The sequence below is a fragment of the Natator depressus genome, chromosome 26 (genome assembly GCF_965152275.1).
Source record: "Natator depressus isolate rNatDep1 chromosome 26, rNatDep2.hap1, whole genome shotgun sequence".
NCBI lineage: Eukaryota > Metazoa > Chordata > Testudines > Cheloniidae > Natator > Natator depressus.
Genome location: NC_134259.1, coordinates 5,826,994 through 5,841,530, shown reverse-complemented (window position 1 = coordinate 5,841,530; position 14,537 = coordinate 5,826,994). Strand labels below are relative to the sequence as shown.

Here is a 14,537-nt window from a genome sequence, read left to right as displayed (position 1 = left end):
ACAGCTGCAACCCCCGTCTTTTTAAATGGGGCTGGCAGCTAGGTGAGAAGGGAAGAATAGCCTCAGGTTTTTTGTCTCCCCCCTTCCCAGCACTCAGTTTACCAGCTACTTCCGTCCCCCAAATCCATAGAACAAAGAAATTGTCAGAGCCAGCCACACCAATGGTCCAAATGCACAGTGCCACAATTACAAGAGGGTAAAACCCTGCAATAACCTGCCCATAGGAATTTTCTTTTTGACCACCAACAGTTAGTGGCTAGCTCGTACCCTGAGGTGTGAAGGCTTACACCCCTTACACATTTCTATCCTAGCTACTTCTACCCTGCATCTGAAGAAGTGGGGTTTTTACCCACGAAAGCTTACGGCCAAATAAATCCGTTAGTCTTTAAGGTGTCACCAGACTCCTTGTTGTTTTTATCCTAGCTACTGTCACTGCAGACGATATCCTTATTCACAGAGATGTCTAATCCTTAAACACTTCCTCTCTGAGCTGCCCACAATGACACCCAGGTTTGTTTCCCTGAAGGGTGTTCTCACCAACGGTCACCAATCAACACATAGGAGTAATTCAAGTTGTTGCTTCCAGCATACCTGCAGTGAATTTCATTTGATCCCATGTGGTTAGGTCCCTCTGAAGTGCCTCATAATCCTTTAGTTCTAGCTAACCCACAAACGTTTGTCTCCACTGTCCAACCCTCTTTCCCAGATTAAATATATTTAAACAGCTCCAGGCCAAAATATACAGCCTATTAACCTCCTGCCTTGCTCAAAACTGACCACCTAAGTCATCTGCTCAGTAAATACAGTATGTGCATTATACTAACTGCAGAAGAAATTTTAAACTAACACCACACACACAGACAAAAAAAACCTTCCCAGAAGTCTGAGCTGCTGGAATTCATGGAAACTATGAGTATGTCACTAAGATCACACCACTCCCAAGTTTCTCTCTGCCAGCTCTGTATCCTGAGGTGCAGGCGTGAAACAAGAATGACTATTCAATGAGGTAAAAGTTCCAGCACTGTTCTCGCATATGCCACCGCTTTACAGTTTAAAAGGACGCTTGCTAAGCAATGCATGTGGCGTGGGTCTTGTCTTGAGTGCTAACGGTGCTGTGTTTTTTACCTTAGGGTGGTTAATACGTGTGAGCTGTCCCAAGGTAAAAACACAACACACACCAAGCACATAAACAGTCAGGAAACCCCACCCCACAGCTGACCTCTGGAAAAATTTACCTCACAGTAAAACTAAAGTGCCTGGTCTTCTTTGTGACAGAACATACCCCATAACCACTGCAAGAGTGGAGCACAATGCAAGAGCAGCCAGAGAGAGACCCGTCACAGTACATGACGAGGGTTTACATGGGCCTCAATGGCAAAGGAGAATTGGTGACAGGATTCAGTCTCACTCTGAAGTTGGCAGTTCAAAACCAGACCACGCTGTTCGAGTTCAAAACTCGTTCCCCCGACACCTGTTCAGTGGCTGACCTGGAAAGATCTGGTGGACTAGTGTCAGTTTCACAAGTCACTGCCGCGCGCCTGCTGGCAATCTTGGAAGAGACCAAGGATGGAATGGGCCATGGGGAGCAAGCTCCTCGCTTCCCTAAAGGAAGTTCCTCCCAAGTGGGGCTGAAACCCATTGGCAGGGGATGGTGAGCCGCATGCTGTGCCTGCCCTGGGGATAGTTCACTTTCCAGGGATGGCAAGCCAACATATTTCACTAGCACTACAGGAATTACAAAGGGTTAGATCTCCAGGAGCTCAGTCTGAACTTCATTGGCACTGGGGAGCAGGGTGTTTTTTCTGCATTTCTTTTAAAGGTTCAGAAGCTTCTCCAGCTAGCAAAGGCATTCTCAGTGGATAGTGTACTGGGATTACAGATCGTATCTAATCGCAAAGAGATTCCCCATCACACCCTCATGGTGCCTCTTGTCCTTTGTCAGCCTTTCCTAGATCACGACTACACAACGTGTAGCTCTCAGAATGTTACAACCCCCCAGTCGGAAAAACCCCATGTTGCTTTGCAGCCATTTTTGCTGCACTGGGAGACCACAGAAGTTTCTTCTAAGGGACCCTTTCAGATTGGCAACAGCATCCCTGGTGCATGCAGGACACGTGGTACAGAGCATGCAGGAAAAGTGAGGACACAGCAGGCAGGAAGAGTTCTATGGTGCAGATCCTGCGTGTCCCTAGACATCTACTCCCATGCTGCTGCTGAGTGAAAGGTGCTAAAGAAACACATGGAGGATGTCTTTCAAGATTTATTTCCCTATGCTTGGAGGAATCAAGCCCTACCTGTCCCCTATTCACGACTTAATTTGTTTGGAGCCCCCGGTGTCATTTAGAGAAGAGGCAGGACAGGATAGGGGGCCCTCTCGGAAGGGAAGGCAACGAAAGCCTGAGAACAGGGGAGACTAACAGTACAGGGCAATAGCCTGGAACGAAAAGAAGCTGCGGGTCTGGAGCACTCCTTTCTGAACGGAGGAGGAATTTCCAGGGCTTGCTGGAAACAGGAGCAGTCCAGCTGCCCGTGTGCAATGGTTACAAGAGACACCTCACACAACTCGCAGAAAACCACCACCTCCCCCCCTTTCTCACACATTCAGAAATCCCCCGCTAGATTGGCTGGCATCCTGCCTGTTCCATCTCATGAATTCTCCACCTCCACCACAGACTGACCTTCTGAGGTATCCTCTGTTTGATTCAACACCAGTTAGCCTCTCTGTCAGCTCACCGAGCCCTCTGACCAGGAACATTCTTGATAAAACTGTGAAGTCCACTGGGTTTTCATTCGAGAAGAGATTTGCTGCATTACTTTGAAACAGAGGGGGTGGGCGGCCTGAGTCCCAATCAGGGCAGATCTAGCTCCCAAGCACCCACCGATGGCTCAGCCCCAACACCTGGAAAGTGACACAGTCAAAAGCAGCGCAGGGCCGACGTCTGACCTATTTGGAATCGAAGAGAGCAATATTTCGTCCTTGTCTCTCTCCCCACCTTTGGCTCTGCTGCTATCAAACCCCAGGATGTTTGAATGTCAGGAGGAAACAGTGAGTAGAGGACTGAGAACCAGGATCTTGTGAATTAGTCATTACTCCCATCTTACAGAGCAGGAAAACGACCTGCCCAAGGGAAACAATGAGTCAGGAGCAGAGCTAGGGGTAGACCCTAGTCCTTAAAGTGTATCTAATTCTTTGAATGGGCAACTGAAATGCAAAGTATTACACATTATTGTGATGCTTGAGCACAAGCCTGGAAGTAACATGTTAATTTCAGCTAGAGGGAGAACCAATGTTTCCCAGGGCAAGAAGATACCCTGGTGTGAGAAAGTTATTATTGTCAAGCATGTGTATTGTTTGTTCAAACACACGCAAACTAGGAGGAGTTAAGAGCATATGGTGGTGTAAGCATCATGCTACCTTCCCCTTCCTGCTCACCAGTAAGGTGCCACCCATCAGCTTACAATCCTCTGACAAAGGCCCTGGGATGTCTCAGCATCACCCCTCTTCATAACCCACGCCACATTCCAGAAACGGCACAAGACACTTGCTGTGTCAACACGAACGGCATTTGAAACCTCCAGCAGAGGGGACAGGAGAAGTCACTGCAGCTTTTACTGAAACAAGGTCAAAAGGGCACATTTTCCATATGCCTAACCACTCCCTTCATGCTTTAAGCTAAGACTTCTCCAGACTATTCGAGCCCTTCAACACTGATGTTTTCAACCCCACTTCTCCTCCCAGAGCGTGGCTGGAAAGGGAAGCATAATGCTAACACCGGTACTACAGCAAGGATGCATTCCCCTCTCCTCTCTCGCTACAGGCATGTTTCTCAACCCTCTAAAGCACATTCTCTCCCCGCAGTTTTGCTCACTGCAACCATAAAGAAGTGTGCAATACGCCACAGTCTTACACCACATGCACAACAGGCCAAGAGTGCAAGCAGAAACAACTCCACTAACTTCACCAGAATTGTGTCTGCTCACACCAGTACTGCATTTGGCCTTGTAACAGTATCCCTGTTACCACCTACTGGGAATAGGCATGCTCATCTAAACAGTTCTTGGCTGTCTAAATCTGGCCCACGTGCCTTCTCTTTCAAAACGGAGAGTCCTATGTGGCATGGGATGGTGTGTCTCAGTCCAGTTCCCCATAGGCAGGTGTCCAGACAGCAAAAATCATTGCCACCAGGGGCAATAATTAACCCTCTTGTTGGCAGTCTCCCCGCAGAAGCCAAGGCCTGAATGGCATACCAGCTGCCCTTTGCCTTGTGTATTGCTTTTCATCTACAGATATCACAGCAATTCACAAACAAGGGAGGAGAGCAGATTAAAAATCATGCTCAAAGAAGAAAACAAAACAAACAAGAAGTCCACACTACTAGTAACACCCTAGTAATTTGAACTGATGGACCTGTGAAAGCGAAACTGACCTCACAGCATTTATGCTATTAGTTGGTCTTCTGCATTTCCCCCAGCTCAGGGAGAGATGAGGGATTAGCCAGTTTCACTTCTATTTCTAACCCTTTTTCCCATTCTCCAGCCTCAGCCCAATGCCACAAGGGCCAAGTGGCAAGGCAGGGAAAGTTGTGACACGGAAACATTTAAACACAAAGGAAGGGTCTGCGTGATTAAAAAATTTCTACCAATAGGCTGTGCAGATTCCACCCACCGGCTCTCAATCCACCTGCAAAGTAACCCTATCTCCTTTTGTGAGATGCAGAGAGTAAGTGACTCACACAAGCCCAAAGAGGGAGTCAACAGCAGGACCACGATAGAACCCAAGAGTTCTGACCCTCCGCCTCCCTCCCAGAGCTGTGAGTAGCACATGTACTCTATGTGAGGACTGCAGTCCTGGCCAACAATTACAGCATTACCTGGAGCTAGGGTACCTTCTGGGATAAGAAGAGAAGAGCAGCCCCTCTAGTGCAATATCTGGCTTCTAGCAGCATCCACTCCTCCAGGGGGAATTTATTCCTGGCACCCATTAGGCATAAGTGCACACTGTGACCAGCCCACCAGTTTCTCTGCTCTCCCAAAGCGTGTACCTGACTGCCCTGCAGTGCCCCTTTAGGCAAATGAATGTCCACAAATTACCTCTGCTCCCTACATGCCCCCCGCCCAGGCCTTAATATCAGCTGTCCCCCAAGTCCGCTGCCTTTGTTACACCCTCTCAAAGATGCCACTACCTCTTCCACTCCCAAGGAACAGCAGATCCCCTTCCCCACCCCCAACAAAGACTTTCTTTCCCCCTCCCCTGGCTTCTCTTCACCCTCTACCTACCCAGTGCCCTTCAGTGCTCAGCTCCCTGCTGTCAAACCCCCAGATACTCCATAGCAATGGCCTTCTCCGCTTGCCCCACAGGCAGACCCACCCGCTCACAGGCACCCTGATACCGCCCAATTCCTAGTGCCCTCAGCACCTGCCCTGGTATCACTTCGGTGCCTTGGGACCCAGAGCCAACGCCCATCACAGCAACCGGGCACGAGCATCCTAACTCTGCTGTACCATCACACCCAGTCCACACATCCCCCTCGGCCAACCCCCAGTTCTCCTGGAGCCTAAACCCCACACACTCACCCACAGGCCCTACGGCCCCACCCTGCGCTGCTGGCCAGGACCTGCAGATCCTCAGGTGCCCCCCCCACCCAGCCCAGCCCAGCCCAGCCCAGCCCCCCCAGTGCCCTGACCCCCCACCCCGCCCCCCGCCGCCCCCTCCAGTGCCCTGACCCCCCCCCTCGGCCCAGCCCCCCCTAGTGCCCTGACCCCCCCCACCCAGCCGAGCCCAGCCCAGCCCAGCCCCCCCAGTGCCTTGACCCAGCACCCCCCTAGTGCCCTGACTCTCCCCCACCCCCAGCCACGCGGCCCTGACCTCACCGCCCGAGCTGCAGCCCCCAGAGCCCCGGCCCCGACCCCGACCCCGACCCTCACCCTCACCCTCACCCTCACCCTCACCCTCACCCTCACCTGCCGGCGCGGCGCTGTCAGCGCGGCCCCGAGCCCGGCCTGTCCCCAGCTCCCCACGGGCCCGCGCAGGCTGCACGCCACTGGCGGCGCACGCTACGTAGCAGGGGGTGAGCTGGACGGCTCCGCCTCCTGCACACAGCCATTCGCCACTGGCCCGCGTCGATTAGCATAGCCACGCCCATTCGGAAGCCAGGAGCACCACGTGGCGCGGGTGGGGCGGCCTCTCTCTTGGGCCGCAGTGGCGGTGGAAGGGGGAGGGGAAGGTGCTGGGGTGAGGGAAGGAGGGGTGGTCGGTAGGGGGAGCCCCTCGTTTTGTTCTGCGTTTGTACAGCGCCCAGCACAGTGAGCTCCTGGTTCCTGCCTGGGGCTGCTCGGCGCTTCTGCACTACCAATAATAAATAAGGGGTAGGTGGAGGAGGGGAGCTGTGCATTCAAACTATGATCTACACTTGCACATCTGCCTGTGCGTCTGCATGTGTACGCACCCCTACACACCCCGCTACACACTTATGCATCCCACACCCAGCCCCAGGAATGCAGGGCTCTGCAGTTTTCCCATGCAGAGTGGGGCCTGATTGGAATCACAGGCTCAGGGTGGATGACAACATAATAACAGGGTGCATGACAAGAGCATAAATAATAAATGAATACAAATGACCCTTTGCCTTGCTCTAGCCCCTTCCCCGTGAGGCCCTCACAGCTCTTTACAAACCTAATGAATTCAGTTACAGTCCCATGGAGCAAGGCGGCCTCATCCACAATTTAGACAGAGAGAAACTAAGGGATGAGACTGGCCCAAGGTCACACACAAGTCAAGGGCAGAGACAGGAAACAAGCATCCGGGTTCCCAGACCTGCACGTTAACCAAAAGACCATCCACCTCCCCGCCCTTGGTGTCATGCTCAAGCACTGGCCTTTTCATCCCCATCTGCAACAATAACTGGCTTTTCTGTAGCATTTTTCACCCACAGACCTGGTAGCACTTTACAAAGGAGGTCCCCCTTTTACAGATGGGGAAACTGAAGCACAGCAAACTGATTTACCCAAGGTCATCGCGCAGGCCTGTGGCAGAGCTGGGCATGGAATTCAGATCTCCTGAGGCCCCGTCTGAGGCTCTATCCTCTGAGTCTAGCATCTCTTCCTCTTGACATCTCTTCGGCATGACAGAACCAGCGCTGATAGTGACAAACCAAAACCTTCGCCTACCTGCTTGTCTGTCCCTGGAAGTCAGATAGAACGTGACCGGGTCAACAGCCTTTCGGTCATAAGCCTGGCTGGTCACTTACAGCAAATGAGCACAGAGCAATCCTATTTAAGAGGTTTAGAAACCCTTCTGTTATGTGCAGCCCCCGTCCCATTCCCCAAATTATACTGTCTGTTGTAAATTACACAGCAGTGACACAGCAACTCTGTCATCTTAGCGTTTAGAGAGATGGGTCAAGCTTAACCAACCCCTTTGATAATGGAAAACAGGGTCTTTGAGAAACCAGAGATAATAAATCTTCTGTTCTTTATAACCAGCCTCGTGGGTATCGGTCTTTGTCTCATTAAATGTGGCTGGTATGTGGAGAAATATCGAGGTGGCGGCAGCGGCTAAGACTTCTGTTTACGTATTGTGAAAACAAAGGCAAGGAGAGGACACGGTGTCTGTGGGCCTGATACCAAGTCGGCACACCACACATGGGCTGGAGCCAATTGTTGAACTATAGCCAGCCGAGAGTACTCTGGAAGAATTCTCAGCCAGGGCACTAGCCATGTCAGTTGTGAGGGAAAAGGCCATTAAATGCCTGTCTTTCTGGCAGCCTTTCCTCTTGCCCCTCTAGCCTCATCCCTAGTTACATTTCTAGAGCATTTTAAGAAGTGTTTCGAGGAGACTCACTGCAGCTAGTTGGGGGCCGAGATACAGCAGCAGTTTCAACAGGGCACAATAACAGTACGAAACAGCTTAGGCAAGACAGCAAAGAACACCGTGTCCAGCTGAAATGCTGGCAGAATTTTGGGAGGCAGAAAACAGTTAATCAAGCTACCTAGAAGGCGTCAAGCACTCAGGATTAATAAACCCACACTCTTGCAGATGTGCCATGCGATTTTTAATGATCACAAGTTGTCAAGGCTTCCGTTTGAAGCCTCATTAAATAGAAAGTATCTTCAGCAGCCTGGCTCCCCGAAGCCCCACAGAGGGACATGCTCCACAGACGAGGGCTATTAAAGAACGAGTGGAACTTTCCAGAACAACCATTGAAGGGTTCATCTTCACCACAGAGTTACTGCTATTGAGTCAATTTCGAGAGAACACAACTGGCCATGTTGCAAAAGAGCAGTTGAGTTCCATGTGCTTCCAGTAATACCCTGCACCCACACTGGCACTGCACCCAATTGTGGGAAATGCAAAGATTTTAGGGGATGCAGGCCATGGTTCGTAGTGCCCCAGCAAACCGCACTGTTGTAGGGTGTCTTCTGCAGGGTATAGGGGATAGAATGTGTCTGTCCTTTTGGGGATTGCGGGTAGAACTGGGATAAGCCTAGGAAATCCCACAATTCAATGTAAATAATAAATAATGTAAATAATTCCAGGTTGTCTCCAGATTTTGTGCTCTCATCTTGTGTTGCAGGGTATGCCACAGCACAAAGATGCCATGCGACAATTGCATCCAAAGATCATTAGGGGAATTGTGTGGGTTAAAGCACTCTGCTTTGTCTGGACTGTTAGACCTTTCCAATATTCCCGTATGTTGCAGAGTCGCTATACCTCTCCAGGCCATGTGCCGTGGATGAGCCGTGATGCTTCCTAGGGGAACAGTGCAAGGTAGGAGAAGAAAAATAGGTATGGAGTGTGGAGTTTGGTCTGAATTCTGGACAGGGACAGAAGCCTGGGGTAGCTGCTTCTTGGGACAGGGCAGCAGGGCTAGTCTGAGGCTCCCGCACCAGGGAGTTGCTAAGAGGCAGTTTGCATAGAGCACCGGGGCATGTTTTGTAAATTAGCAAATCATACTAAGAAAATTCCTGACTCCACATCACCAATTTCTGTTCCAAATGGAAAGGCTGGCCCCCAAGCTCTGCTACTGCTCAGCAAGGGGCCCCCCTACTTTGGACCCAGCCGGAAGTGCGGCCCTGGAGCAGGTGTAGGATTACACATCGGAGTTGCTAATGGGATCAAAGGGCCTGAACAGTAAGAAATGGGATCTGGGACACATGAATAGTTTATAAGCTACCCATTCTCCTTCTACGCCTGTTCTGGCAATACCAGAGAGAACCACAGCCTTCCCCAGTGACAGCATCCCTTCTGCTGCTGGAAGGGGGAAATAAGCTGCTGCAGGCAGAAACCAGAGGTGGCTGTTTTCTACTTCATGATTCTCTTTCCGAGTGCTCCTCACCCTTTGTACGAGCATCCCACAGAGTATCAAGCGTAAATAACAAAGCAGTTACACTACAGCAGTGGCTCTCAACCTTTCCAGTCTACTGTACCCCTTTCAGGTGGCTGATTTATCTTGTGTACCCCTAAGTTTCACCTCACTTAAAAACAGCACACTTGCTTACTATCTCATTTTTACCTTATAATTGTAAAAAATCAACTGGAATATAAATATCGTATTTACATTTCAGCGTACAGCATACAGAGCAGTATAAACAAGTCATTGTCTGCACAAAATTTTAGTTGGTACTGACTTCGCTAGGGCTTTTAGGGTAGCCTGTTGTAAAACTAGGCAAATATCCAGATGAGCTGACGTACCCCCCTGGAAGAGCTCTGCGTTCCCGCAGGGGCACACGAACCCCTGGTTGAGAACCACTGCACTACAGTACTAGATTTCTGATTCCTAACCTAAGAGTCGGTCACTTATCCCAACTTATTAGCTTACAGAGCAGACTCCTGGCCTTGGAGGCAGAAGGCCCAGTTGCTGTCTAGCTTGAAGCTGAAAAGACAGCGTTTTTCCCAGGCTGCAGGGATAGGGGCTTAACCCAGTCCCGGGAAAGGACACAGCAGGCCTTGTCCCCTTAAAGCAGCAATTAAGATGGTTTATAAAAAGAAGTCTGTTATTAGGCCAGCAGCCCTGGGAACTGAGATAATTATAAATACTTGGAAACCACAAGGATGGGGGCCAGGGAGGTATCTAGAGACAGAGGATGTGAAGCAGGTAATGTCAGAGGGGGCAGATGTGAGTAGACGGTACGGGTGTCCCCCTATTAGCCAGGCCATGCACAGCAGGCCAGGGGACTCCTAGTGTTGTTACCTGCACAGGCTAAGGCAGCCCCTCTGAACAAAAGCTACAGGGAAGACAAAAGCCATAGGCCAGGCCTCCTCTAACTCTTTCCAAAGGAAATTGTGCTCTTTCCCCACCTGTATGGTCATTTATCTGCTAGCACCTCACAGTGGGCTGGCTCAGTGCCTCAAACCAACAGGCCCCCCGCCCTAAGTCGCTTACAAAGTGGAGCTCAGACACGACATAAGCAGCGTGGCCAGGAGGCATATACAGGACAGGGAGAGGGCCATGCTCACTCAATGAGGGCTTCATAGGGCCCAGGCCTGGAAAGGACTTCCTGGGTGATTGAGTGCAGCTCCCTGCTATCACAGGCAGCTCTGCCCTATGCTCCGATGAGCACAGCATGGTGGAGGAAAGGAAGAGGTCGGGGAGCATTGTTTATATTGCTGCAGATTGTGCTTCCCTGGAGATGCATGTGCTCTGATCCCACTCCCCCCACACCCTCCCAAACACACACAGAAAGGTGATAGACAAGTGCCCCTGGAGTATGGCTACTATTCTTTAATCTCTAGTGTTTATAACTACATCCTGTTTATTTAGAACATTCCCTCCACTAAGAGTGAATCTAGTCTCCTGCCCTACCCCAGCAAGGTACACCAGCCTGCTGGCACTAGGGCACAGTTTGCTACTTCCAGCTATTGCAAAAATAAGGCTCGAGTTGGAGCAGTTGGAGCTACGGCCCATCTCTGTACTTGTTTGTGCAGCACCTCGCACGCTGGGGCACTGATCTTTGATTGGGGCCTCCAGCAGCTACTGTAAATAGAAACAATAAAATGATGCCCCTTGGCAGAAACTCTCAGAACTCTGAGGAAGCCAGGATAACGAGACTGGCAAAGCTGCAGCGAAGCACCCAGACAACCTAACTGGGTTGAGAGGCTGTGCCAGTGCCACTGATTTTATTGCAAGTCTCATGCTATTTGGTGTTCTCCTGGACTCACGTGATTGTGAGACCCTCAGCTTTCATTTTAGAAAGGGTCAAGCCCTGCTCGTTGCTGAGGAAAGCTGAAGAGCATGAACCAAGTTCAACCTACGAAGCCCAGAAGCCACCCCATAAATAAATCCCTCCCAAAATGGATTCGCAAAAAGAACAGGAGGACTTAGGGCACCTTAGAGACTAACAAATTTATCTGAGCATAAGCTTTCGTGAGCTGAAAGCTTGTGCTCAAATAAATTTGTTAGTCTCTAAGGTGCTACAGGTACTCCTGTTCTTTTTGTGAATACAGACTAACACGGCTGCTACTCTGAAACCTGCCAAAATGGATCGTTTGGCTTAAAAAATATATAGTAAGGTTTTTAACCCCAGCCAAGCTTTTCAAAGGCCTGGGGCTGGCCCCACAGCTTCCCTACCTCTTGCTATCTTAAAATCTGCTTCTAGCAGGTGGGGATGTGCCCAGTGACCGAAGGATGACAAAGCAGTCTGAGTGGCTAAGAAAACACCTCCAGCAGAAACTGAAGAGGCCAATCCCAGGGACTTTGGTCAAGGCTGGGCCGTGGGAAGCGGCTTCGAAACACGTCAGCAAGAAAAAGTGTTGACTCACGGGATGCAAAACCAGGACCTGGATTTGGCCCTAGAAGCAGCAGGTCGTGTCTGAAGGGGAAATCTACCACTTTACAGCAGGGCATGATTCAAATTAAAACGCTGGGTGAGCGCGTTGCTCTTTGCGCACAACACAGATTTACTTTCACCTTTGTCTGTACAGGCGCGGAGATTAGGGTTCTCTCCACGATAGCCGTGGGCCAACACTATGCACAGCAAGGAAAAGTAATGGACAGTCACTAGTGCACTAAGACTGGAGAGAGGCTGAATAGCAGCTGAAGCCAAACACCAGGGTTTGTTTCTAGTGGGTCTGGGCAAAGCCAACCTGTGGAACTCCTTACCAGAGGATGTTGTGAAAGACTATAACAGGGTTCAAAAAAGAACTAGATAAGTTAATGGAGGACAGGTCCATCAACAGCTATTAGTCAGGATGGGCAGGGATGGTGTCCCTAGCTTCTGTTTGCCAGAAGCCGGAAAAGGGCGACAGGGGATGGATCACTTGATGATGACCTGTTTTGTTCTTTCCCTCTGGGGCACCTGGCATTGGCCACTGTCAAGACAGGATACTGGGCTAGATGGACCTTTGGTCTGACCCAGGATGGCCGTTCTTACAAAGCAGCACGTCTTCATGCACTCACACACAGAGCCCTCATTCAGAGGCGGGGGAGTGCACTTCCATTCGCACCTGGCCTCCTTCCCGAGAGTTAACCGCTCTCCTTTCAGTGCCTAGGGCTCAGCACAGGCAGAATCCCGATGCTGCTTGCCCAGCTCAGCGAGATTGGGGGCAGAAGCCAATTTAGAACTTCAGAAGCTTCCTGCCCTACTTGAATGGTTTTGCTGCTGTAATCCACATGCCAGCTGATTTATTCCATGCAGAACAGTTCAACAAGGCTAGCTGTAAAGCCTCCAAAGTCAGTCAGTAATTCCAAGCAAAGGGGGACTCGTATGCTGTAACAGGACCCAACGTCTGCTATAACTATGTCAGAGACCTCTAAAGAGCAGGACAATAAAACTGTCCTGGCTGATGTGGCCAGTGTAGATAATAGTATCACAGGACTGGAAGAGACCTCACAAGGTCTTGCACTCATGGCAGGATTAAGTATTGTCTGACTTATAACAGCCTTGAGACAGTACATTTTTCTGGGGCACATTGAGCCTAACACGGTCTGGTCCAGTTTAGCACAGCTGTGCCCAGTGAAGGCATCGTATAGCGTCTCCATCGCAGAGTTAGCTATACATGAGTTATTCCTCCAGTTGGCCTAATTTGCGTGGCAGCAGCCACAGCGCAAATTACCCACAGGCTGCCGTGTCATCAGTGGAGCTGCACTCACTCGTATGTGGCACTAAGACACGTGGGGGCCACATCCCATGAGCCTTAGTGACGCAGTAAGCTAAGCGGCTCTATGAATTCTTTCCTCCTAGTGGAGGAGAACTTGTCTGTCCTTTCTGGGGCCCACAGGGACAATGGTGGGAAGGTACTGGAAGACCAGCAGCACTTGCATGGCTCTAGCTGGCATCCACACTACAATGTGTGAGCAGCTCACTGAAGTTACACACATCACCAATATGGCTACACCGCCATTGCATGCATCTTCAGTTAGAAAGCAGTGCTAGGTCTGCTCACGGATATTCCTGTGCATTCTGATTTTCTGTTTCCAGACTCTCTTGCAGAGGTTATTGCAGGGAAACAGGAAGGTAAGTTCATGCTGTAGACGAAAACAGAGTTTTAAAATATTTTGTTTCTTTCCAGTGCAGTTTTGTTAAATTCTTTTATTTCTCACTGTTTTCTTTGGCCAAATACTTGGTCAGTTAAGATATCTTATGTCTCTCAACAGCAGAGACTCTTTTGGATTCTGATCAAACGCAAAAGCTGCCCCTATAATTTATGAAAAACGTCAAAAAAAATCAGGGGGAAATAATGAGGGCTTCCTTATTTAGCAGCGAGGCATATATGTCCATTTTCTCTTACTTCTGACATCAGCCTGAGAGTCAGATAGACTAGGCTTCCAAGGGAGGTTGTGGAATCCCCATCATTGGAGGATTCTGAGCACAAGTTAGACAAACAACTGTCAGGGATAGTCTGGGTTTACTTGGTCCTGCGTTAGTACAGGGGGCAGGAGTAGGTGGTCCCTTCCAGCCTATGATTCTATGAAAATGGAGCAGGGGAATATTAATACCAACCACAGAGCTCAACAGATGTGGACGGAGTACTCTGAAGATGAACAGCTGTAGAGATTCTCCATCACTGACAAATTTTAATCAAGTTTGGATGGTTTTTTTTAAAAGGATCTGCTCTAGGAATTATTCTGAGGAAGTTCTATGGCCTGTGTTATACAGGAGGTCAAACTAGATGATCACACGGCTGCATTCTGGCCTTGGACTCTATGAAACACACCCAGCGTTATTAAAACTATTAAGTGAAAAAAATCAAAAGGTTACACAAATAGTGGAACATACTATCTGTCAAAGGTCACAGTGAGAGCTATCAAAACAGTAGGTGTAAGCAAATACCTCCAGCTAACAAGCAGGAATGGAATCTTGCCAAAATACATCAATGCTACTTTTGTTGAAGAAGGGAGAACTTTTCAGCATCCAGAGCTAGTCGGCCCAATGGCAGAGCTGTGGTAACATACACAGATCAGAGCACAACACGGAGCAGGTGTTTGGTCGGATCCCACCCACGGAGTGCTGACCACAGTACTTCTTGCTCAGGCTTATGCTATTGTGCTAAGAACAGCTGCACAGACATTGAGGTTCAGGCTGGTGCCTGGGCTCCAAAG

At 49.9% G+C, this 14,537-nt stretch overlaps 1 protein-coding gene across 1 annotated transcript in view; it reads right to left on the bottom strand.

Annotated features, from left to right (window-relative positions):
• The window catches only part of SLC39A14 (solute carrier family 39 member 14), a 28,632-nt gene extending 22,556 nt beyond the window's left edge, over positions 1-6,076 (bottom strand). The window contains exon 1 of the mRNA XM_074940344.1: positions 5,962-6,076. The gene's annotated coding sequence lies outside the window, so the exon portion shown is untranslated. The remainder of the gene's footprint in view (positions 1-5,961) is intronic.
• Between the last annotated feature and the right edge of the window lie 8,461 nt (positions 6,077-14,537).